At 42.4% G+C, this 27,171-nt stretch overlaps 1 protein-coding gene across 2 annotated transcripts in view; it reads right to left on the reverse strand.

The window, feature by feature from the left end:
* The window catches only part of trpv1 (transient receptor potential cation channel, subfamily V, member 1), an 89,687-nt gene extending 69,506 nt beyond the window's left edge, over positions 1 to 20,181 (reverse strand). Inside the window, exon 1 of one of the 2 annotated variants that reach the window (XM_039756846.1) lies at positions 19,924 to 20,181. The gene's annotated coding sequence lies outside the window, so the exon portion shown is untranslated. The remainder of the gene's footprint in view (positions 1 to 19,923) is intronic. The other variant, XM_039756843.1, reaches the window with a different exon arrangement.
* Between the last annotated feature and the right edge of the window lie 6,990 nt (positions 20,182 to 27,171).

Genomic DNA, 27,171 nt, shown 5'->3' on the forward strand with positions numbered 1-27,171 from the left:
CGAAAGCCATTGGGGCAGCAAGCAAAGGTGGGTCCACATCCTCTGGGCAGGGTCACCATTAAGAGTTAGCTGATGCCTCTCCAAGTTCTTGAATATATATATATATATATATATATCTATATATATATATATATATATATAGCGGGAGCAGGAAAAGTAAAAGGGATACCGTTTTGCCGATGTTAGTGGCTAAGCGACTTTGTCTTTCTTCTGAGGTTTCATTTGGCTGACATGCTGGCCCCGCTTATATTATTAGCAGCTAAGTGAGTTTTCTGTTTCCTTGGAGGCTGAGCCCTTACCCCGACTCCACCTCTCACTTCTGGTCCGGACAGACACACATGTAGACGTTTATATATACTGTGTTTATATATAGAGAAAGACAGAGACTGAGAGCATATGCAAGTCAAAGCATAATATTATACTTGATAGCCACCAGAGCACCACACAAGTGAGTGATCCCTCAGCAGGGACAGTATGATGTGAAATGTTAAAAACAAAGAAAGTAGGATCACTTCATTATTTATTTTGAGAAGGAGTAAAGAAAAACAGATGGCGAAAGCAAAATATTTAAAAGCAAACAAAGAAAAAACTGACCAGCTGGATCTTGCCCATAAATGATAAATAATACAGTGCTTGTGCACAAAGGGTGGATGTGGCTTAAGTGAACAAACAGACTCAAGTGGAAATGATGAGGAATTTCAATTAAATGTTGAAGGCCATATCTTGGGCTGGTCAGTTTCTCTCTATTATAAAAAAAAATCCTGGAGAGAAACAGTAGGGCGACGATATGTGATCTTCACGTTAAGATAAGACACAGAAGACACTTAAAAGACCCGCGAGACTAGAGAGCTTGGCCACGGAGCATCTCGCGGGGACCGTAAACATGAGATTCCGTCTCACGATGACACAGAACATGAGATTCTTGCAAGACATGCCCTGCTTACAAATAAATAAGAGCAAAGGCAGCCAGCAAACCCACTCAGTCGTGTTTTGGCTTTGAGCACACACAGATCCAGGGCTCTCAGCGCATATAAAGCGTATAAGGACAATACATTATAAATGAAACATAGATGACAAAGCGAAGAAGAAAGCAGCGCGGAGAAAAGAGACTCAAATGCATTGTAGAGACAAAAAAGAAAAAGAATAATCTAGGTGCAAATTCAGAAAATAAGGAAAGTGGAATTGAAAAAAAAAGCACGTCTAATCTGGATGTTGGCACTATACACAGGCAGAGCAGGTTAGATTATGAAAGCAGTGGAATTCGAAAGGCTCAAAAAAAAAATAGTTGGTGCGATACACATGTGGAGAAAGTTAAAGAATATGAAAGTAGGAAAATTAGAATGTATAAAAAAAAGAAAGTAAAGATTACAGGAGTGCAAACAATTGGAAATTATTAGATAATGTGAATTTCCCCTTGGGATTAATAAAGTATCTATCTATCTATCTATCTATCTGATACAAAAAACAATATTAAATTAAAGAGTAATAAAAATGCATGTAAAAACAGACAATAACTTTGAATAATGTTAGCATTTACTCCCCCGGGTGGAATTGAAGAGTCACATAGTGTAGGGGAGGAACAATCTCCTCAGTCTGTCAGTGGAGCAGGACAGTGACGGTAGTCTGTTGCTGAAGCTGCTCCTCTGTCTGGAGATGATACTGTTCAGTGGATGCAGTGAATTCTCCATGATTGACAGGAGTTTGCTTAGTGCCCGTCGCTCTGCTACAGATGTTAAACTGTCCAGTGGGCTTCTCCTGCCCACTCCTGATGCAGCCCACAATAGCAGTGTCATCAGCGAACTTTTGCACATGGCAGGACTCCGAATCATATTGGAAATCTGATGTATATAGACTGAACAGGACCGGAGAAAGTACCATCCCCTGTGGCACTCCTGTGTTGCTGACCACAATGTCAGACCTGCAGTTCCCAAGATGCACATACTGAGGTCTGTCTGTAAGATAGTCCACGATCCATGCCACCAAGTATGAATCTTCTCCCATCTCAGTCAGCTTGTCCCTAAGGAGCAGAGGTTGGATGGTGTTAAAGGTGCTAGAGAAGTCCAAAAACATAATTCTTACAGCACCACTGCCTTTGTCCAGGTGGGAGAGGGATCGGTGTAGCATATACAGTAGATGATGGCATCCTCCACTCCCACCTTCTCCTGGTATGCGAACTGCAGAGGGTCGAGGGCGTGGCGGACCTGTGGCCTCAGGTGGTGAAGCAGCAGCTGCTCCATGGTCTTCATCACATGTGACGTCTGTGGAGCCGACACAGACAGTCGGACATGTTGTTCTTCACCACCACACATATTTATTATATACAATATATACAATAATATGGTCACTCAGACCAAGTACAATTAGTGCACAAACCCCAAACACAACGTCCTGGCCACACAAATGCCTCTTCTTCGGGCCGCCTCCACTCTCCTCATGTGCCTTGTCCTTCTTCCACCCGACTCCAGCCTTGAATGAAGGGAGACGGTCCCTTTTATACACTCCCAGATGAGCTCCATGTGGTTTCCGACACTCCCCTGTTGGCCACGCCCCAGCGTGGCGGAAGTGCCGGCTGTTCTCCCGGCAGCTCACCGGGTGTCCTCCTTAATCTTCCCCCCAGCACTTCCTGGTGTGGCGGAAGTGCTGAGGTAACAGGTCCCCAAGGCATTGGGGCGCCTCCTGGCATTGACCACGGGCACCTACAGGGTGGGGCTTCCATGCCCTCAACCCGTGGTCCCCAAAGCAACCAGGATGGCGGCCCCCACGTGATCCAGGGTGGGCGCAGACCCACATCTGGTCCCTCACGGCGTCCCGGCCGGGTCGTTGCCCCTGGCATCCCTGACACGTCAGAGCAAAAGGCCGGAAGTCATTCAGCTCCCTAGGACGTGATACCTTTGGGACTGGGGTGAAACAAGATGTTTTCCAAAGCCTCAGGACTCTCCCTTGTTTCAGACTCAGATTGAAGATGCGCTGTAGAGGACTCCCCAGTTCCAACACACAGGCCTTCAGCAGTCGAAAAAGGGAAAATAATCACCACGGACCAGGTGTCATTAAAAAAGCAGGATAAAGGAAGGTCAGAAAATAAAGTAAAACGTCATAAAAAGTTTAAAAAACAAGGGGGCCAAACACATGCAGAGCAGGTTAGAGATAATGAAAAATGGAATTCAAAAGACTCAAAAAAAAACGCGAAACACATGCAGAGCAAGATACAGAATATGAAAGCAGAAAAAAATGACAGTGTCAAAAAAAAAGAAAGTAAACATCTGTCACACAAGTACGCATGGGAGGCAGCTAAAGGGCTTGAGTGAAGGCAGTTCTGAGGCATGCCGGGATGTGGCAGAGTGCACTGATTCTTTTTCTCTCTTTCCTGTAGACCCTTCCTGGAAGATTCCACCTGGCTCTTTTGATGTCACTTCCGGGACCGAGCCAATGGAAGGAGACCTTGCCGGCTCTGGCCCCTGTGATGTCACGTCCGGGCTCGAACCAATAATTGAAGAACATGGGCCCGATCCTTATGACCTCACTTCCTGTCTTCCCCATTAAAAGCCTGCCCTTTTTCCCTTTTCCCCCAGTCTAATTCTGGACTCAGTTGTATGCACATCAGTGCTGTGTATTTGATAAAAAAACAACTTTGCAGCCAGGATACCATATTATACGGGTGGCTGCCCCAAACCTTTATCTGTTTATGTCTCGTTCTTGTGACATTGGCGTAGCCGGCAGGATGGAGCAGTCCTGGAAGAGAAGGGGACAGGACCTGCAACTCATCCAGGTGGGAACGTACCGGGGCCGAGTTTCCAGGCGGGGAGGCTGTCCCGTGTTTCGGAGTGGCCCGGTACAGGCTCTGCTTGCTCCACTAGGCAACCTAGGCAGGCCAGGGAGTGTGCGGGAAGGGCTCACAGAATTGGGCTGCTTCGGAAGGGGGAGGCAAAGCGGGCTGTTTATGCTCTCTTGGAGGAGAGTGCCCGCCTCCCTGTGAATCCAGAGCCCCGATTTCCGCCTAGGGGTACCCCAGACTGGCAGGTGAGTAGCCTGAAAAACTGGAGGTTCGACCCAGAGCGGCCGACCCCTCAACAAGCCTGGTCATTATGAGCAAAGGTAGGGCAGTGGCTACAGCCGCATGAAAACAAGCCCTCACAGATAATAGAGCAGGTGGCTTGCTACCTGCTTCTAGACACACTACCCCGGGGCTTCACCCAACCTGTCTGGGGTAAACAATTCAGAAATATGGCAGAGCTCATAGAGCTCGTAGAAATACAAAGGTCGGCCTCACAATCTGGGGTAGCTGAACTGTCCTTTGGCTGAACCCAACCGGAGTATGTCCCAAAACCCAGCCTCCCCCTGTACAACCCTGAGGTTGTTCCGACATCCCCGAAGTCGCGGGCGCGCAAACCGCTTGGGAATGAGGTGGAATGCAGGTGGAGGGGAAGGGGGGGTTGGTGTGCTCTGACAAACCCGTTGGTGGTCCCACACACAGGCGTGCTGATCATTAACGGGTATAAAATTTCTGCTCTGTTTGATTCCGGCAGCAACATTTCCATTGTTGCCCACCGATTTGTGCTACCCCAACAGTGGTTGAAATTTAAGATCGGTATAACCTGTGTCCACGGAGAAACCCGCTGGTACAGGACCGACGCTTGTGTCATCAGTTATGGAGGATTAGTTCAGAAATTAACCGTGGCGATCCTCCCTGATCCTCCACACCCGATGATACTAGGGCAGGACTGGTCTAATATTAAAAGCGGTGAGACACATACCACTCCTGGGGTTAACTTGGGCCTAGTTATGGACGAAGATGAGCCGTCTCAAGCTGCCTCCACGCCGTGTAATCAGCCGGCAGAGAGAGACGAGGCGGCCGTCCTGGGTGACGTGGCAACTCCCGGGCCGTCGCGTGCTGACACCTCATCCACCAGCGCTGCAGCGGAGCGGGAGGAAACCACGCCCATTGAGGTTGGTGCAGACCCTCTCTCCGGAGAGAGACGCCGGCCTCCTTTAAAAGGGAGCAATGGAGTGACGACTCCCTGAAATTTGCAAAAAATGCAGTGGTCCTAGTCAACGGCCAGCGCGCAAATCAGTCCATGCCACAGGGTCCTACTTGGGCACCGAGAAAACCCTGGAGTGGATCAAGCTCTGATTCTACTGGCTGGGAATCAATGAGGAGGTTCGTTGCTTTTGCGCTTCCTGCCCGGAGTGCCAGCTGTGACAAATTCCAAGAAAGGACCGTGCTCCTCTCATTCCCATTCCCCTGATTGACATTCCCTTCCATCGAATTGGGGTCGATATAGTCGGACCTCTAGAGCCCTCAGCTCTTAGACACAAGTACATTTTAGTCCTTGTGGATTACCAAATACCCCGAAGCTGTTCCGTTGCGCTCAGCCACTTCTAAAGCCATCGCACGGGTAGTACTAGGGCTCTTTGTGCATGTGGGTATCCCCAAGGAAGTCTTGACGGACCAGGGGACACCTTTCACCTTGGAGACGTTCAAGGAGACTGCCAGATTACTGAAAATAAAGCATTTAAAGACCGCGGTGTATCATCCTCAAACCGACGGTTTAATGGAGAGGTTCAATCAGACTCTCAAACAAATGCTGCGTAAGGTGGTGAACGAGGATGGAAGGAACTGGGATCAACTCCTTCCCCTCGTCCTTTTTGCCTATCGGAAAGTCCCACAAGCCTCCACAGGGTTCTCCCCTTTTGAATTACTGTATGGGCGACAACCCCGGGGCATATTAGATATTCTGAAAGAAGGATGGGAAGAAGAGGCTCTTCCCTCTACAAACATATTAGAGTATATCGCACAATCACGCAATAGTTTTGGAAAGATTCTGCCCCTCCTTAAAAGTCACATGGAAGAAGCCCAAGCAGCACAGGTCCGCTACTACAACCGCGGCACGTCTCTTCGGGAGTTCCACTCGGGAGATCGGATCATGGTCCTAGTGCCTACCTCCCACTCTAAGTTGCTTGCCTATTGGCAAGGCCCCTACGAAGTTAAGGAGAGGAAGGGACTGGTCGACTATTTGGTGAGTCAACCCAATCGTCGGCCGAAGGAGCGGGTTTATCATGTGAACCTGCTGAAACCGTGGAAGGACAGGGACCTCGATCCCTCCTCCGGCCAGCCCCGCTCACTCTTCAGTCACACACACAGCCTTAACTTCGGTACGGACTTAAGTCCCAGACAACGGCAGGAGCTGGAAACAGTTATCCGGGCCGTTCGGGAGGTAGTCAGTGAGAACCCCGGAAAGGACCTCTCTGGTTGAGCACAACATTGTGACAGAGCCCGAGGTTATTGCCCGAGAATGCCCGTATCGTCTTCCCGAGGCAAAAAGGGCTGAAGTGGAGCTTGAGATCAAGCGCAAGCAGGAACTAGGTGTGATTGAGGAAAGTTATAGTCCCTGGTCCAGTCCCATTTTGCTCGTTGGTAAGCCTGACGGGAGTTGGAGGTTTTGCAATGACTTCTGTCGGCTTAATCAAGTCTCCAAATTTGATGCCTATCCAATGCCACGAGTGGAGGACCTCCTCGAGAGGCTTGGACAGGCTCGATATTTGACCACACTGGACATGACAAAAGGGTACTGGCAGGTTCCTTTAACGGAATCCGCGAAGGAAAAAAACGCGTTTAGTACCCCTAGCGGACACTGGCAGTATCGTGTCCTTCCATTTGGGTTACACGGGGCTCCAGCAACCTTCCAGCGTCTGGTGGAAAAAGTGCTCCGGCCTCATAATTCATACAGTGCTGCCTACCTGGATGACGTGGTCATCTATTCCAGCACATAGAGGGAACACCAACAGCATGTCCGAGCGGTATTGTGGACACTTGGTGAGGCCGGGCTCCGGATTAATCCCAAGAAATGCTTCTTTGGATTGAGCGAGGCCAAATATTTAGGCTACCTGGTGGGTCGGGGTAACGTAAGGCCACAATGCTCCAAAGTTGATGCCATTTTGAAATGGCCCCGTCCGCGAACCTAGCGGCAGGTCCAAGCCTTTCTCGGGTTAGCGGGGTTCTCGGAGAGAGTGGCGCCCTTGACTGATTTAACAAAGAAGAGGGCCCCAAACATTGTGGTATGGACTGAGAAGACAGGCGCTGTATTTGGTGACTTAAAGCGGGCCCTTACGTCCACACCTATTTTGATGGCACCTAACTTTTCTTTGCCTTTCATCCTCCAGACGGATGCTTCGGACACAGGCCTGGGGGCCGTGCTGAGCCAAAGTGTCGATTGTGTGGAACATCCCATCATGTTCCTAAGCCGGAAACTGTTGGACCGGGAGACCAGGTATGCAGCGGTGGAAAGGGAGGCTTTGGCGATTAAATGGGCGATTACTTACCTGTTGGGCCGGGACTTCACCCTTGTCACGGACCATGCACCTCTACAGTGGATGGCCCTGCACAAGGAGTTGAATCCGCAGGTAACCCCGTGGTTTCTTGACCTACAGCCGTATAAGTTTTCGCTCATTCATCGCCGAGGCGCTCTCCATGCCAACGCTGATGCTCTTTCTTGGGTTCACGACCTCTCAGTTAGGGTTGCCCGACCCGACGGGTCTGGGCTAAGGGGGGGAGCCTTGTCACACACGTGTGCATGGGAGGCAGCTAAAGGGCTTGAGTGAAGGCAGTTCTGAGGCATGCCGGGATGTGGCAGAGTGCACTGACTCTTTTTCTCCCTGTCCTGTAGACCCTTCCCGGGAGATTCTACCTGGCTCTCTTGACGTCACTTCCAGGACCGAGCCAATGGAAGGAGAAATTATTACTCTGAGAAATAACAAAAGGCGAATAGAGATCGAATATATGGACATAGGTGATATGTCAGAAGTATTTAAATATTGTAAGGCTTTGAAGTTTAGGTCAAGAGAGTTTCAAAAACTGAGTTTACCTCACATGCATTTATTGGTTACTTTGCAAAATAATTATTAATTGCTGATGATGTTGATCGTTTTGTCTGTGCTGAAGTTCCAAACAGAGAAACCTATCCTGAATTATAGTACAAAGTCATTAAACACGTCGCACGGAGCTCATTTAAAAGATTCAGCACGCTGGCACTCAAAAGATTCAAAATATTGTCTTTACAGAAAAAAAATCTTAAAAGTGTGTATCCGGAAAAACAAAAATGGTTTTAGCATGTGTTGCTGGATCAGTTACTGTAAATGTTTATTGGTGTTGTGACTTGGAAGTCCCAAAAGCACAGCAGCAAAAATACTTTCTAAAGTTGCCCACTAGTGGGGAGGAAACACAGTCAAAACCCTGATTAGAAACCCAAAGGGCTGAGACAAATTTTTATAAAATAAAAGGTTTAATTTAAACAAAGTCTCTAAAATAAGAATAAGAATGAACAAAGGCCCAAAACAGTATCCAAAAATCATGGTTATAAAACAGAGTAGAGAATTAAGAATTCAATAAACACAATCCCAATACAAAATCCAAAGTCAAAGCCCAAAACAGCGCAGGGTCGAAAATGTGGAAAATGCATAGTAGCTATAGTACACAAAACACAACTAACTCTCCTCTCCTTAGCACATTTGCAATGGACTGCCAGGAACTATGGGAGGCCCTCCCTTAAACAGGGTGGAGGACCATTCCTGGCAGTGATTGGCAGGTGGCTCCACCCCCTGAGGAGCCACCCACAAAACACAAGGGATATAACCAAGGCCACATTAATTTACAAACGATCACAAAGAAAAATGTACATAATAAAATAAGCATTAACACAAATAAATGGCATAAAATAACATAAAACAAACAAGAGACACCACTTTGAAACCCAGCCAGGGATGACATGCCGGCTGAAACATGACAGTTGGGCTTAGTTACAACTACTTCTATCATGCTGTCAATGTACAAACAGGCTGAAATTCTGTAAGGGACCATCAGTATCTGATACACCTGTCCTAAGATCTATTGAAAAGAAGTTTTGAAAGTTGTGCAAAACTCTTGTCATTTCCACGCACATTCAGAAGAGGCATCATAGTTTACCATTTGAGTAAAACCATCCTCTTTTTATATGTTTAACTATCACTAGAACTGGAACCCATCATGCTGAAGAACTGCCACTATCATTCCACATGGAAGAAGCCGTGGAATATCAAGATGGTAACAGTAGTGTTGGCATCAGCCTCAAGACACTGTGAGATGTGGCCGGCTTGTCATCCCGGCCAGTACCCCCAGGCCGCCAGATGGAGCCCTCCCTGCAGTATGGGGGTGCCCTGAAGACCAGCAGGGAGTCATGGACTATGTAGTTTTTATCCTCAGCCCTGCTGGATACCACAGGGGCCGCAAGAGGGAGCTGCAGGGAGGACCAAAGACTTCTTTGTGCCCTATGACCCGTATGTTTGTCAAGGGAAGAGCGACGGGCTTCCGGGGTGAAGAAAAGAACTTTTACCTGACCCGGAAGTGATACAGGATCACATGGACTGGGGATTGGGAACACTTCTGGGTCAGGGAATATAAAAGGACTGTGGGAGCTCCCAGACGGCGAGCTGAGCTGGGTGGAAGGGTGGCAAAGCGTCTGGGAGCTGGAGGATTGGTTATTGATTGTGTATTGTTTATTGTATGAGTATTGTGGAGGAGAGGGTGCTTTGTGCACTGTGACATTTTAATAAAGTCGAATTTTGGACTTTTACCTGGTGTCTGGAGTCGTGGACAGGGGTTCAAGAGAGCGAGAGCGCCCCCTATCTACCACAACACTTATACCCTCACCAGCCCTCACTAGCTTGTTGCAATACTCCTATGGTACATCTACCTCTGATAATGATGTTTCTTAAAATAAAATAGTCCTGAGACACAGCTACTTCATTAACTTGGCTACTATTATATTTTAATTATGACATGACATAATATAAAACCCTTTGACCATCTTGATCCTCTGTAGTTCAGGTCAGCACACTTGGTATACACTACGGTAGATTACTAGCCTATCTTGTTTCCTATACCTACCTATTGCAGGCTGCTGCCATGAACAAGCGTGCCTGATTTGTTGTTGTGTACTTAATTGATGTTGTACGAATTACAAAAGATTTCAACAATTTGTAATTTTTATCCACCCATTATTTTAGTAGAACCAATTATCTGCAGTACCAGGCTGCAAGATGCAAACAGCAATACCGGCTGCATGTTTCCTTAACATTTGTTTAACAGAGTAATTACATAATGACTTTTCTTTCTGGACGGGAATTTCATTCCTCTCATCTTATTTTTGACCATTTCTAATGAGTACTTGATCTAATTTAGAGTTACTTATAAACACACAGCGGAAATGTAAGCAAATTAAATAGGCTTTGTGTGAAAATGCCTATATCAGTGTTTGAAATGTGATCTCAATGATAGTTTGACTAGTCTACATTTTAAAAACTAGTCAGGAAAAGAACACCGCATAATATGATCTTCAAGAGCAAAGTCTCAGTTTCAGCCCTATGATGATACACTTTCTTGGTAGACTGATTCTACTGATTCTATTGATTCACTAACAGAATGTCTGACTTGTATCTCAGAATGGTTGAATAGTAACTTTCTCAAGTTAAATAAAGAGAAAACTGAAATCTTAGTGATTAGCAATAATGGATACAATGAGGCTATTAGAAATAAACTGGACACATTAGGATTAAAAGTCAAGACGGAGGTAAAAAGCTTAGGGGTAATTGTTGACTGTAATCTGAATTTTAAATCGCATATTAATCAGATCACTAGGACAGCATTTCTTCACTTAAGAAACATAAGTAAAGTTAGACCTCTTATATCACTGAAAGATGCTGAGAAATTAGTTCACGTGTTTGTTTTCAGTCGACTAGATTACTGTAACGCACTCCTCTCAGGACTACCCAAAAAAGACATAAATCGTTTGCAACTACTGTAGTGCAGAATGCAGCTGCTAGAATCCTAACTAGGAAAAGAAAATCCGAACACATTTCTCCAGTTTTAATGTCACTACGCTGGTTACCTGTGTCATTCAGGATTGACTTTAAAATTCTGCTTATGGTTTATAAAGCCTTAAATAATCTCGCTAAATCTTATATATCGGAATGTCTGACACCTTATATTCCAAATCGTAACCTCAGATCCTCAAATGAGTGTCTCCTTAGAATTCCAAAAGCTAAACTTAAAAGAAGTGGTGAGGCGGCCTTCTGCTGCTATGCACCTAAAATCTGGAATAGCCTGCCAATAGGAATTCGCCAGGCTGATACAGTAGAGCACTTTAAAACACTGCTGAAAACACATTACTTTAACATAGCCTTTTTATAACTTCATTTTAATTATAATTTAACTCAATCCTGATACTCTGTATGTTCAATTTCCTCACCACTATTCATGGTGGCTCTAAAATCCAAACTGACCCCTACTCTCTCTTCTGTTTCTTTTTCCGGTTTCTTTATAGTGGTGGCCTGTGCCACCTCCACCTACTCAAAGCATCACGATGCTCCAACAATGATGGACGGATTAAAAGGCAGAAGTCTACGTGATCATCATCATCATCAAGTCCTTCCGTGAGAACCCTAAATCCAAAGAGGACTGTTTCATTTATGTTAGGTAGAATGCCCAGAGGGGACTGGGCGGTCTCATGGTCTGGAATCCCTACAGATTTTATTTTTTCTCCAGCCGTCTGGAATTTTTTTGTTTTTTCTGTCCCCCCTAGCCATTGAACCTTACTCTTATTCGATGTTAATTAATGTTGATTTATTTTGTTTTATAATTGTGTCTTCTTTAATATGTAAAGCACTTTAAGCTACTGTTTGTATGAAAATGTGCTATATAAATAAATGTTGTTGTTGTTGTTGTTGTAGACTGAGCTGTTTGGAGCAGGATATCACAAGTGAGAAACCATTCAGGGCTGACGTTCCAGCTCTCTCACTCTCTGGGGGAATTAGAAGCCACTAGTTCCAACTCTGTACTACTATCACTACTGATAATAATAATTTAAATAATAAATTCTTTACATTTATAAAGTGCTTTTCTCACTACTTAAAGCACTCTCCATACAGGGAGGACCCGGACACGAACTCACAATCTCAGGCAAGTCTCCCTAAGACAACGGCTTTGTCTGTGCAGCAGTTCTCTCTCTGTCTCTCAGCTGTACCTGTGCACACCACCAGTCACACTTATGAAAGAGATGTCATTTCTTAGCAACTGAGCTTGTAGGGAAGTCAAAGTGTGACACTGGACAGCCATTATGAATCAGGTGGGTAGCTACTTATTTATTACTTACCTTTTAAATATTTTCATGCTAAATGCCAGATATTTTGGACCCAGTCAAGGAAAAAACAATGATCTAGGGAGAAAGTCAATTTGCCTGTAGCCAAACTTGTAAGTAGAATTTTTTCTTAATCAATTTGATCAAAAATATGCTGACTCAAGAACTGCCTAAAACAGGGACAGGCAAAGTCTGAACTCTATCTTGATGATGGCAAGTTAGTCTTCTCAAATGTTGTCACCTCAGTTCACATTTCATTTTTAATGTAAATGAAACACCGGTCTTCCACACTGTTGTCAGTATTTGGTCATCAGCTTGAAGAATGGCAATGCTGCACATAATAATATAATTGTTCCTCTCTCTTTCACTGATTTTGAGATTTTGTTAAATTAATAGATTAAAAATCAGAAAAGAAAGTCAGATAATTAATATCTAGCCAGTACCGGCGCCACTGATTCGCATCGGATACAGATCATAATTTTGGCCCAGCCACACAGGTTAGCTAACAAACAGTCAGTGGATGCACTAATAAGCTTGGCCTAGGGTACAAAATAACCCAGCTCCAGCACTGTATCTAGCTTGATATTAATTTCAATGTTTTTCATAAACAAAGTATTTAAAAATGATAGCAAGTTTGACATGATGTGTCTAGAGTCCTGACTCCCACCAAAGTTAATTTATCTATCGTCACTGAAAAGGCTTGAGTATGCTTGACGACAAAGTCCTAATAAATACAGATTTCTCACCAAATCTCCCTTACAGGCTAGCAAAATCAATTCTACTAATTAAAAAGAAGCTCTGTATGAAGCTCCTACCAGGAATCATCATCAGAGGAAAATGATTAGACTAAATATAGCAAATAAGGAAGGGGAGGACAGGTGGATGATGAGGTGGGGTTCAGAGGGTGTTGGTCATAAAGTCTTATTTATTATTTTCGTGTTCTTCTTTTCAAGACTGGGTTTATGTCTATATATCTGTTAATGGCGTTTTCATCAGATAGCCACGTTCTAGCCAGTTCTCTGACACTTTTCGTATTAGCCTTGAATTTTACTGAGTCCAATTTAAATGTGTGTCCGGTCGAACTTGTATGTGTGTTAATCAGAGACAGTGGGTCCTTTCTTCACACTACATTGTGATGTTCCTGTATACGTGTGGCAAGTGTTTTTGGTGTTTGTCCCAAGTATACCGCTGGACATGAATCACATGGTATGCTGTGAACCACGTTCCATGCCTCTGGTGCTGATTTCTTGCTTTTAAGGAGCAAAGGAGTGTCCGCAGGTTGTTTGTAGGCTTGTGCACTACTTTGATGCCTGTTCTGGACAGGATACGTGCTGTACCTTCGGATACCCTGTGATGATAAGGAAGTGTATGCCAGGTGTCTAGGTTGAAGTTGATTGTTCGATGAGGTTTCTGGCATCTCCTGTGTAAGCATTGTCTGATGAATGTCTTTGGGTAGCCACAAGAATGAGTGGTGGCTCTGAGGCTAGAGGTTCAATTCCCCTAAACACCAGAAGTGACTTTACTCCGTTGTGCACTTGAGCAATGCCCTTAACCTGCAATTGCTTCATCCTGGGTATGACGTTAATCTGCATCCAGTTCTGCATGCAGGTCTTCCAACTTACAGGGAAAACTTAGGGGTTGGTGACAGGATTGGCCCTCCAGTCTCCGTGGTTTGTTGTGTGGTGGGTGCAGCAATGCACCATTAGCGCATGCTCCCAACCTTGTTTTATTATGGCGCTGATAGTGGCTGTGTGTTGCATGTTGTTCGAACATGTAAGTAAGAGCTTCACTGTACTCTGCACAAAGCTGTAAATTGTCATGTCCTTCTACATCTGTTGTTGTATCTTAGCTTTTTTCAGACCACTTATGCACAAGATCTTCTTGCAGTTCCCAAAGTCAACTACACAGAGTTTGGAGAAAAGTTTTTCATCTTTGTGGACTTCTCTCTAGGCCCTGTTGTGAGTCAATGTCAGTCGGAATAGCGAGATATCGCTTATAAAGCCACCTTTTCTCTGTAAATGTTGAGGTTTGCTGTCTCTCGGTTACCTTCTCTGAAAACTGACCCTTTAGTTTCTATTGCTCCTATTGTACCACTTAATTTGTGTCTCTGATTTTCTGATTAGCCACCACAGCTTCAGGACTTCCACATGCATCCCAGGACCACCAGATCTACTGTACGTAAAACAGATGCTTTAAATTTATGTAATGTTGAGTAAAGTTTATTATACGGATTTGATTTAAAATATTTAAATGTAGTGTAGCCTAGTTAACATTGCACCTATCTGATTTTTTACAAAACATAATTAATTGTGCTAAAACCAGTAAAAAGTCAAGTTTGTGTAGTTAAAAAAATAACATTTTGCTAAAGGAAAGTCCCAAAAGACCCAAGAGACAGATTCATATTTTAAATTTCTTTGGAAAAGACACAGAAACCCTAGAACTCCTGACAGCACTGAAGCAAATCAAAAATGAAAGTGAGATGAAATTCTACCCAGGATCAAGTAGCGAGCGATACTAGCAGTGCCGCTACACCAGCCCTGGACGTTGACATGGAGGGTGAGAGGCAAAAGGAATGGGAGTGAGTGAGGTAGTCTAGTTGAAGATGCATCAGACAAGATTGACAGAAGTGAAACATCTAATAAGAATATTGTGCCCAGCATGTGGACACGTGAACAAGTTACGATTCACCAACTTCTATGGCTAATAAGGAAGGGAGTGAACTTTAGGTGCACAACTTGTAGTCAGGTGGGTTCCTTGGATCCCAAGAAAACAATGAGCATGAAGAGCGTGAAATAGTGGGCTATGGGCACCATGCATTTGTCTTTCTCTGATGTCAAAAAATAATGCTCTTTAAGAAAAAAGACTGTAGAACCTGTTTGGACCAAGGTGCACATACCTGTATTTAGCATTCTGGACAATGCTAAGGGGAGCTGTTTAGAATTGTCTGTTCTACAGCTAATATTTTTTACAAAAAATACCAACAACCTATTGTTTTTTTTCTTTAAATGTTAACTTCATCCGGATTTCTTGCACTCCAATCTTAAAACTCACTAGTTAATCAGAGCCAGTGGTTAACTAATAAATCATAGTCATGCTCCTCAGTGCAAGCCTTCTACTCTCAGTATCACTGATGTACCTCCTTTAGTCAGTGGGCTGGATACATGAAGTACTGTATCTATTTACTGATCTTTGTGGGCCGTATATAACATGTTTTGAATATTAAAAAAGGTCTAAGGGGCTACATCGTGAATTTGACATCTCTGGCTCACACATAGATGTGGTAGGCGAGAAAGGATAATAAGACTTTGTGGCTGACAAGTGTCTGCAAGGGTTTCCTACTTGGGAACTGTCAGGGAGACCTCAAATCACCATTCTGAGACAGCAGATCCTTTGGTTGGAAGGCCACAGCGGGCTGCTTTTTGTTGCCAATTTTGCTCAGATGGGCTATGATGAACTGTAATTGAACTTATTTTCCCTACAAATCTGGAACTTTACTCCCAGATGTTTCATATAGAGTGGCACCATGAGAGGTTGTTTTATGCTTTGATACTTGTACGTTTTTGTGACAATCTAGATATACAGGGGTGGGCAAAAGTAGGTTTACAGTTGTGAGTTGGCACCCTGCCCAGGATTGGTTCCTGCCTTGTGCCCTGTGTTGGCTGGGATTGGCTCCAGCAGACCCCCGTGACCCTGTATTCGGATTCAGCGGGTTAGCAAATGGATGGATGAATGGAATGCAAAACACTGAGTTTATTCTTGTAATATTACTTACTGTATTTTTTATTTGTGTTATCTGTCTTATTCTTCGTAAAGCTATTGAGTTAACAAAGTTATCGTACTACTCATAATCTGCATGTTTTTTTCCATACGAACAACTGTAAACCTACTTTTGCTAACCTCTGTTAATTTTTTACGTTTATCTCAGTTTATAACTCACATTATAACCTTAGGTTAGAATGGCTGGTTGATTTATAATGCAGACTATGGGTACCTATGGAACTGGACACCATATAGGTAAACAGTCCTCACAAGATAAGGTGCTCGTAGATAGTTTTAAAATTAGAGATGTCCGTCATCAGAGTAGTTAGCCAGTTACAGTATCTCTACTTCATTTCAGAAGGTACAGACCCCCATGCGCTTTTAAGGGTGGTCTGCCTGAGGGAGAGAAAGAGAGAGAGAGAGAGAGAGAATCCTCCACCTGGATATCAGATACTGAAAGACAAGCTGCTTCACTTTTCTTTCTTTCTCTCCTTCATGCAATTGTTATCTTCGGAGCACCCATATCCTTACAGGATTTTTTTTATCATGCTCTGCCACTTGTCTTTCCTCTGTGTTTTTCATTTAAAAGGTAAATAGAATTTTAGAGAATAAAAAAAAATCCCTGTTATTAATATTCTGGGTGTGGAGAGATGGCATAAAGATGCTTTCTGTTCTAGTACACAAATGCTAGAAAATTTCTTATGAGACTGCATTTCTAATACACAGTTAACTGTGAAGCAAGTGACTGTCCATATCTTCCGTCTCTAAGTTTCAAAAAATTATCTTCTATTGCGATCAGTTTTTTCTTAATATACTCAACATCAGTCAGAAGGAATTGCCATTGTTACTCAAGAATAACACCTGCCTTCAAGCGGCCTCCATGCACATTACCAGATTCAGCACTGAGCTGTAAACTGGCCATCTTGTCCTCTGAAGGTGCTCTGTAGTCTGCACTGAAGTCCATATGCTCTTTGCTTCCATGCCACAGAAATCTCTTTGTAAAGCAGCTTGTATTGGTGCACAGTAAGGCTGGCATGTGCCCATCTTGGGTCCTGGTGTAAGAATGCATCTTGGCTCTTACAGCCCTATCCCTTTGTGGTAGAATTACAGCGGTTTGTATGGATGGTCTATTTGTAATCATGGATGTGGTAGAACGGAGCAACTGCAGTAAAGTGTATGTGGCTTTGGTAGCAATCCTAATCAAAGAACAAACTGATTGAACATTAAACATAGTTTTATTTGTTCATATTTATTCAGCACACCATACCTGCTAATTATGTTTTCTTCCAGGTCAGGTTAATTAAAGATTATTGTTAGACATGCATGCAATGGGATATTGTACTGCAAATTGGCATTCTGTACTGTGAACGATGAGATCAGTTTTAATTTGAAACTTGCTAAGTTTTATTTTCTGCCTTCAGGAAGTTCTTGTTACTATCCTGTGGTTAGCAGTTGCTTAGATCACTAAAAGCAAAACAAATCTGAGCAGCAAATATGAAAAGCTAACTGGCAGTGTGAGTCAAGACAAAAGGGGCATGGAGTATTTTAATAAATCCTCCTGTATAAGTTGTGGACAGCCTCGGTAACAACTGGATAACTGACGCCAGGACAATGTGTACTCATTTGAGCTGTGGAGGAAGCAGCCTGACTGAATGACTTGGATTAATTGTCCCTCAGCTCTACAAACCTTCTGGATGAAGGCTACAGACACAAAGTTTGTGATGGAGGAGGAGTGCATGGCAAGAACGTAAATAGTCTAGGAGGGACTAGTCTCTGCTCAAGTTTGCTTTCCTTAACTTCAACTGCAGGTCATTTGGATGAAGGACAGTGATCAAAATTTAAAAATGCGGTTACAAATCTGCACTTTTACCATCAGATGCGTCTACATGCATAAGTTCTTTCATCTTATTTTTTCTGTACACAAGTTATATCATAAGTCATCCACAAGCAACATGTTCTAACTATAAAGAAGTTTGTAATTCAGTACCCGGGAGACATTTTGACAGATCAAATAGATAGATAGATAGATAGATAGATAGATAGATAGATAGATAGATAGATACTTTATGAATCCCAAGGGGAAATTCACATAATCCAGCAGCAGTATACTGATACAAAAAACAATATTAAATTAAAGAGTAATAAAAAATGCAGGTAAAAACAGACAATAACTTTGACTAATGTTAGCATTTACCCCCCCGGGTGGAATTGAAGAGTCGCATAGCGTGAGGGAGGAACGATCTCCTCAGTCTGTCGGTGGAGCAGGACGGTGACAGCATCATACCAAATGCTTCAGCTGATGATAGCTTTCTTTCTTTCCAGTGGCAGGAATGGCGTCTTTGGGTCACCAGTCTGTGTGATACCCAAACTCACATCAACTAACTTTCATGTTGGAATGTCAACAATGATTCATCGTCTGGCTACTCAGTCCGTTTAGTCAAGGGTTATAATTGAACCACTACCGCCATGAATGAACGGCCTACCACATTCTGCAGCACTGCAGTTAAAGCATAGACAGAGTTTAAGGGGGAGCTCAGCAGGCATGGCCTCCCCAACAGATGCACTGTATTACCTAAACAAATAAAGCGGTCTGTTAGGCTCCTACATTCTTCCTAACGTGCCCCATTAAGCTTGCTATTGTCCTTTCCCTACTTATTGCCTACTTGCATGTGCCCCATTTACTAAGTCAATACAAAGACATACCTGCACACTGAATTAGATGGCTGCCCTTCCACAGAGTGCAGTACTCTGTTTAATGGCACTTTACGGGATTGTGAGGTTCATCATAGAACCATTGCTTAACAAAGAGCCATTTCATTCTGGGAAGGACTGTTTGCATATCATATTGGTTCTTTGATCTTTGAAAAGATTACTAATATACGTATAGAAGAAAAAAAAACCACAAGTCTTTACTGTAAAATAGGCTGTCTAGCAGGATATTGATCTCAAGAAAACCTGAACTTAGTCTTTGAGTAAGAGTCATTGTAAAATCATGAATCCCCTTGTATTTCATAAATTTGTTATCCTCTGTTCATGGCTATTCATGGATCCTTTAAAAAATAAATCAATGTTCTTTGTGGAACCTTCATGTGGATGGTCCTTTTGGGAACTAAAAATGGTTCCCCTATACTAGCATTGCTCTGAAGAACCTCTTTGGTATCTTTTTTATATGAATGTAGGTTTGTCGTAATGACCCACTAGTCTACAGCTCACAGCAGGAATTACTTCAGTGAATCTGCTGCAGTATGGAGGCACCGCTCGTGGTCTGACTTGCACAACTGGGACAGTGGAAAGAAATGGAGAAGTGAGCTGAATTGATTTCTTGTGAATAGAACATGAGACAGTCCCATATGTCCAATGGGAAATCCCAAATGATCTCAATGGCATTGATCTGGGTGTTCACAGGTGGTTTAGGAAACAAGTACAATGAATGCCAAATCTGAGATATTACTCATATTTCAATATGTATTTAAATGAGTATAACAGTAATATTACTAACCCACATAATTAATTTCACAGTCACAATGGGCGCAAGGCAGGAACCAAGCCTGAACAGAGCACTTTTGCATGCATACACCCACAAAGGGCCAGACGAGGATCATCAGTTAACCTAACACACACGTCTTTGGGATGATAATGAATGAAAAGCTGTCAGTTATTAAAAATATCATACGTACAGACAGATGACATTATGTATCATTTGGAAAATTAAAAAGGAAAAGACTATGAATAAGAATCAAACAATAAGGGGCACTAAACAGACATTAAACCCTGGGCAAAAATTAATGCAAGCGTACTCCAGCATCTCTACACTGCACTGCAATACTGACAGGCTGTTTACTTCATATAAGTGTCCTTCAAATTCAGACAAGTTATAAATATATAAATGCCTGGAGTCATCTGAGTAACACCAAAGCAGTGCGTTTCCTATCCAAACTCTGGAGCGGCAGCCCGACTAACAGCTCTTCGGTGTTGTCACATTTTCATTTTCTCAACTCACCACTGCAGGGTCCCGACCTTCACCTCCAAACTCGTTTCTGGGTCAGCACTGGCAACTTCCAGTTCTAATCTTCTGGTCTTCTTAAAAGTAAAAACTAGACATAGCTGAATAATCTTGATGCTTTATTTCGTGTCTGTTTGCACAAATTGTGCCAGGCAGGAGATGGCAAAGTGATATTTGGCATATTAGAGAAGAACTGCCACCTACCAACAGGATGTGGTCTCAGAGTCACAGAACAGACTGCTGGAGTTGATTTATCTCTAAGAGGCAGATGTTCATGACACGAGACGGCTCTGCGCATCAGCACTTGTGCACGTGGGCTTCCTCTTTCACTTACTAAACTGCCACCCTCTCGGGCCGAGTGGACATGAAAGTTATTTTGGAAAATGAAAAATTGTCTTTCATTCAATTCCATTTGCACAGAAGAGACTCTTTTTACTTTGCTTTTGGCGTACACCCTGACCTGGCCGCACATGTGAGGACCTTCCTTGGACTCTCGCACGCTTGTATTTCTTGTTAGTATCCTACTCATGCAAATGAACGTTCCCAAAACATAGAAGACACTATATCTTGTCTAATCAGGACCACTTCCAGTTGCACAATATTTCTCAAATATCTCTTTGTTTATCATCAAAATTAATTGATAATATCGATACACAATCATTTATCTCTATTTATAATCAAACTTTATATTAAAATGATATTTGCACACTTAGGGAGGTCGCAAATGGTTGTAGAATTTTTTTATGATTACATATGCATTGCAAAAGTCCCAGCCAGGAAAGCACCAAGGAAACTGAAATCTGAAGATTTAATATTTGGTGTTATTTCCATCCATTTTCCAACCCACTGAATCCAAACACAGGGTCATGGGGGTCTGCTGGAGCCAATCCCAGCCAACACAGGGCACAAGGCAGGAACCAATCCTGGGAAAGGTGCCAGCCCACTGCAGGACCCACACACCAAGGCCAATTTAGAATCGCCAATCCACCTAACCGGCATGTCTTTGGACTGTGGAAGGAAACCCACGCAGACACGGGGAGAACATGCAAACTCCACGCAGGGAGGACCCGGGAAGCGAACCCGGGTCTCCTAACTGCAAGGCAGCAGCGCTACCGCAGCGCCACAGTGCCGCCCTTGGTGTTATTTTGTAAAATTAATTACATTTGGAACATGTCATTAATTAAATGTTACATTTTTTGATTGTTTTTTTCTGCACTGTCAATTTAGGCCTCATGAGTGATGTCTTTTTGTGCATTTTTCCCTACTTTTGTTGTTAGCAGTTGGCTTCCATTGCTGTCACTTGCCTTTCAGAAGTTGCGATGCATGTTGTCATTGGGTCGCTTCTATTTAAGATAGCAATTCACTCTTTACTTTCTCCTACATGAAGGTTAAAAGGACATTTGCAGTGCTAGTGATATTTTGTCTTTGGCTTAGGAGGCTTATTTATTTAGTGCTAGGTTATTAAAATGATATTTTGTTAACGTTTTAAAAGTGTTGTTTGATTTGTTTGGCTCTTCTGGCTTTTGACCACCACTTTGCTATATGAAATTTGTTTTTTTTTTCTCCCTTCTTTATTAAACATTCCATTTAGGTGCGGTATTGTGGAAGGGGGATGAAGGCTTACCTACTTATCACAGTATCACTCCATCACCACACTCTCTTTATGTCCTGATACTCTTTCTCTGCACTGTCTCCCTTGGGCTTTGGCCTCAGTCTGCCACAAGCTGAGCTTTCATCACAACTTCTTCACCCAACCCTAGGTTTCGTTTTTCTCTGGCCGTGAAGCAGCTTTAATCCTCATCCCAAAGTTACTTATAATTTCCTCCCACAGCAACACTGCAATCCTGGGTGTTTACTTGCCTTTACAAGGAAGCTACCTGTTCTGTTAGAAGGACAGCTTGACCCATATGCCCTCCTCTGGACCCTGGTGTCCTCTATCATCCTAGAGATGTTGCCAACTGTGGAATTTTCTCCCTAACTTAAATCTCTCTTCTCAGTCAGAGAACCATGAAGGTATCTCTGTTATGTCCTTGAGAGTCTGTCCCCGGCCTCTTTCTCTCTTTTTACTTTCTTGTATTCGTAGTATAGAGAAAGTATAGGAATCGTGAAACAATTCAACCTCGGGATTTTGATTAATCTTGACATTTTAGACCTTCCTGAGTCATAAAATACCATTTTTGAAATTCTGTCTGTGTGAGTGCCTGTGTGTAAACGTGATAACTCGAAAAGGTCAATACATTTTTTGTACACCTGCTTTATATCAAAAATAAGGAATCCTATCAACTTTTGGGGACACTTCCGGCAACTGGAAGTAGTTCTTTAACTGAATACTTTTGTTACCTTTCAAGTAAACTATGTTTATAATTACAGATAGATGATTCAAATTTTGTATAGATATTTATAACGGTAAAAAGAAAACAGATATGAAATTTGGGAACAATTACTCAACCAGAAGTACTATTTTATTTAAACAACCATCCGAATATTTTGTGTCATGGAAATATACTGTAAATGTGTACACAGTATTAAAAATTGTATTCAATACAACGCCCATTCTTTCAAAAACTATTATTCATTTTGTATTTATTTATACATCATCAGTTTAACGATAATGTGTAAACATTGAACATGTCATGTAAATATAAAGATGTAATGGAAACAATAAGCTGCTACAATCCCGTTGTGTTCCTGGTAATACAATTAATTTTATGATTTTTTTTTTTTATTTCCGCTGTCATTATCATTGCAGCTAAATGCAGTTTTACCTATAGGAATTTATTGCAACAAATATACTTTTTCCAAGTTTTTAGGTGACTATAACTTTTTACTTTGCACGTAATCTAGGTAATGCATATGAAATCATGAAAGAAATTCCACCACCATTTGTGACCTCTCTAAGTTTTGATTATAAATAGAGATAAATGATTGTGTATCGATATTATCAATTAATTTTGATGAGAAACAAAAAGATATTCTATTTGAGAAATATTGCACAACTGGAAGTGGTCCTGATGACCTTTTCCTTTATCTCAGTATATGAGAACGTCGAGGGGATTACACTCCCAATTTTTTACATTCGACTTTTGTCTAATGCCTTCTGAACCACGCAGGACACATGCAGCGCTTACTGCTCCTCTAGCAGCATCTGGGCTCTCAGACTGGCATGTGCATCACCTTGGCTATGTGGTAATGTGGTACTTTTTCTTGAGATGTTCTTCAGCACCACTGCTGTAATGAAACATTATCTGAGGATTTATAGCATTTCTTTTAATTTGAACAAATCTAGCCATGCTTTTCCAACCTGTTTCATTAACAAGATGCTTTGGCTACAGGATTGCCCCTAGTTGGATGCGTTTTACTTATCATACTGTTCTCTGTAAACCTTAAAGGCTTCAGTTATTGTAAATTCCACAGAGGCGTATATTTCTAAGATGCTGGAACCACCACATCTGACGCTACCCACCATACCACAGTGAAAGTCCCTTAGATCTTGCAAATTGCACACTTTAATGCTTGGCCGAACAACAATTAAATCTCTCAACTGTTTCTGAATGAGACTGAGTTACAGCTACATGACTGGATGTTTGGAGCAGCAGGCTTATTATGTTCACATGCAGGTTTACCCTAATAATCTGTAATGCATTGCATTCATTTTCATTTGGAGACCTTTTCTTGTCTTACTCAATGCATCCATTAACATAAAACAAAATACCATCTCTAACCCTAACCTGACCCAGAATCAGATCCCTGCCTGGAAGAATTCTTTTCCAATATCCCACCAAGTATATAAGCAGTGCTGTAATTTACTCATCTGAGTTTCTGCTTTATTGCTCATTTTCCACAATTCATTTTATAAGCACATTTGTGGGTTTTAGCTTAAAAGAAAAAAGACACCAAAGCCTGGCATGTAGTTTATTCAGAGGTGGAGGCGCTGCGTATGGTGGGGACTGAGAAAGTAAAAGAGCTCAACGGACATCACCTCTCACAATGTCCAGAAACACTGTCTGCTCGGCCAAAGGTACAGGAGCTCAGGCTGATAAGAAACTGCTTCTGAGGGCCATTGTAATTCAGATGTTGTGGGCTACCACAATGCAAAACTGCAAACTGAGAAGGCCTATGATGTGTTCGACACCAAACACCTCGCATGGTTGGCAGCCTTTTCACACCATGTCAGGGCATTGTGCAAAAATTATCTAGCAAGATTAAAAATGTATTGCCCTTGCATTGCGAGATAAGGAGGGCTCTTTGAACATTTTGATCAACAATGAGCCCTGATGCAGTCCACCTCTGACAAATAGAAGCTACACAAATTTCAGACTTTTGACAGTTAGAGGATCTGTACAGACTTTTTTCAAAACATGGCAGGATCTAATCAGTAATATTTTAAAATAAGCTCTTAAAGCACAGAGGAAGCAATTGTTTCCATATTTCTTTGTCTTCTGCATTCATCTCTATTGGCTTATCAAATATATTAATTTAGGTATGTTTACAAGCCGTAAATTTCACGCCGTTTGCCTTGTTCTCTCTCTCAGGGGTGGGGATCGATTTGTCCTTAACTCAATTTTTCTTTTTGTAAAAAATTGATTAAAATTAATAAAAATAAATTCAGACTTTTGTCATCGGCCTGAAGCTGTCAGCATACAGCTTTTAGAGGCATATTAAGCCACCATCAACAGAATTTCCTGATAACCTTAGTGGTATATTGTCCAAATAAATATGATTAAGGAAAATGGTTCATCTCCCAAGTGTGGCAATCCTGCTAAAATTTCTCCAACAGCTAGGATTAAAAAAAAAAAAAAAAACTAAAGTCACCAAAAACACAAAGCAGCATCTTCTGGCCTCCATTATCAGAAAGACACAGTAGCGAAAACTGCAAAATGGAAACTACTGGTCACTACTAAGAAAATGAGTGACCACCTTAGTTGTAAAATTTTATGGGCAGAAAATGAATAGTAAGACCCTTAGGGAAGTGACAAGTATGTGTGGGACATATCCAGACTTACCACACCTAAACAAGGTGGTACAAGAAAAGGTGCGTAAATCTGTACATACTAGTTGTATTCATTTTCTTTACTTTCACTGGATTTTTGAACCCTATAAGTGCTCTGTTCTTCTGGACTCTAATTTCTTTTGTTTCTTTTCATAAAGAAGCCACATGAACTCTCCTCCTGTGGGTTCAGAGGTCTCGTACTATACACTCTCCAGTAGTCACCTGGCAGGAGTCCCTTTACTAGTCTTCTTCTATACAGTGTGACAATAATACGCCAAAGACATCATAAAGGTTTGGGGCAGCCACCCATATATTGTTTTTCCCAGCTGCAAAAGGGTTTGTTGTATCAGAAAAGACGATGTGCATCTCCCAGAATCCAAACTAGAACTGGCTATAGTAGCCCGAGATGGATGCTTTAAAGGTCTGGAGAAGAACTGATGTCATCAAAATGGCCGAAACCAGAAGTGACGTCAGAAAAGGGGCCGACTTCGGAAGTGACGTCTTCAGAGGCACCAGAACCTTGCAGGATTTCCCAGGAAAGATCTGTAGGGAACTGAGAAAGACAGTCAGTGCACTCCGCCAACCCCCTGGTCAGATGTTTCATTATACTTACTTAGGCCCTTTAGCTGCCTCCTACTCACACGTGTGTGACAACAGTATCCTCTTTGCCCTCCTGTGCTCTTGGGAATATCCATTGTGATGCACTTCCAGTCTTTCCCAGATAATAGAGAACAGAAAAGCCTATAATGAATTTCAAGTTCTCATTTCCTCTTTGAATGGTTTCCCCCTGTGTTCCCAGCATGTGTCACGCCAGGAGGTGAAGTGAAATGTAAAGATATCTAGACATGCATAATCATGGGGTATAAGCAATGTACTGGTATATCCAACTCTGTCTGTTTCTCACCATATCTTTCTTCGGCCACACATCCTGCCACCAGTGGGGATTGTTTCTCCAAATTCAGCAGATCTATTCAGAAAAATGTGCTGTGCAGTGCTTTGCATTGTTAATATTTCAAGAAGGTCTTCAATGTTACTGCATAACATATTATAAATTAAGGACAAGGTTCACTTTTTGTTTGCTTCTCCTGAATTGTATTGTCATATTATCGTCCATCCATCCATTATCCAACCCGCTCATTCCAAACACAAGGTCACGAGGGTCTGCTGGAGCCAATCCCAGCTAACACAGGGCGCAAGGCAAGAAACAAACCCCGGGCAGGGTGCCAGCCCACTGCAGGTTATATTATCATTGCTTCATAAACTGCTTTATGATGGCACTCATTATGATTGTAAAGTACTTGCTCTGCCTACTTGTGCCATCTGGGTGGGGATCAAAGGAGGAAACCCAGGGCTGGTGTAAGCAACTGTAGATACCCCAAAGCATGTCTGCTCTTTTCCTATGGAATAGTCTGGAAAACAGCACAAGGTGGCAATACACCCACAGTTTATATCACCTGGCGCTCCATCATGTGAGTGCAGTGCAAGATGCAGACTGGAGTGGCCAGGACAAATGATACACAGAAAAGTCCGAGCTAGTCCTGGATATTAAGGGAGCAGGCAAAACACCAGGATGATCCTGAAATACACAGAACAAGATAGAAGAAGCAAAGTGCAAATTACTAGTTAAGTGCAAAACTGGAACTATAAACCAAATATATTAATATGTGGTATACCAATATAAAGAAATGCTAGTGTGTCGGGAAGGAGGCATTAATTCTGATCCTGCCATGAATGACCAAGCTTACAAAATAGACAAACACACTGAAAGATTTATTCTCCTGGAATATAATTTTTTTAAATCGTTTAGTATGGCGCAGTAAAATGTAACAATGTTTGATCATTTACTCATTATACAATGAGTGAATATTATGCTCAAATGACTTTTTGTAAATGCACCCTGAAATGACTGGTAATGGGGTAAGAGACAAAGGCCCTGGTTTATTATTATTATTATTATTATTATTACCATCATCACAACATTATACAAAGCTGATTCCATTAAAGAATGTCATTAGATTTTAGCTGTTACGAGTAGTTGATAATACTTGCATTTGACGTTGTAACTATGCAGTGTCCAAAGAAGCTTGTTGTAATATAACCTAACATAACATTCTAAAACACGCTTAATCCAATTTGAAATTATGAGGGTCAGCAAAATGTGTAAAAATATTATGCACGCTGAAATAAATATTAAATAATATTGGCCATAAAGTTAAGTTCACCTGCTGCTCACTTCTTATTATCTCCACAGAGTA

The sequence above is a fragment of the Polypterus senegalus genome, chromosome 6, assembly GCF_016835505.1.
Source record: "Polypterus senegalus isolate Bchr_013 chromosome 6, ASM1683550v1, whole genome shotgun sequence".
NCBI classification, from domain to species: domain Eukaryota; kingdom Metazoa; phylum Chordata; class Cladistia; order Polypteriformes; family Polypteridae; genus Polypterus; species Polypterus senegalus.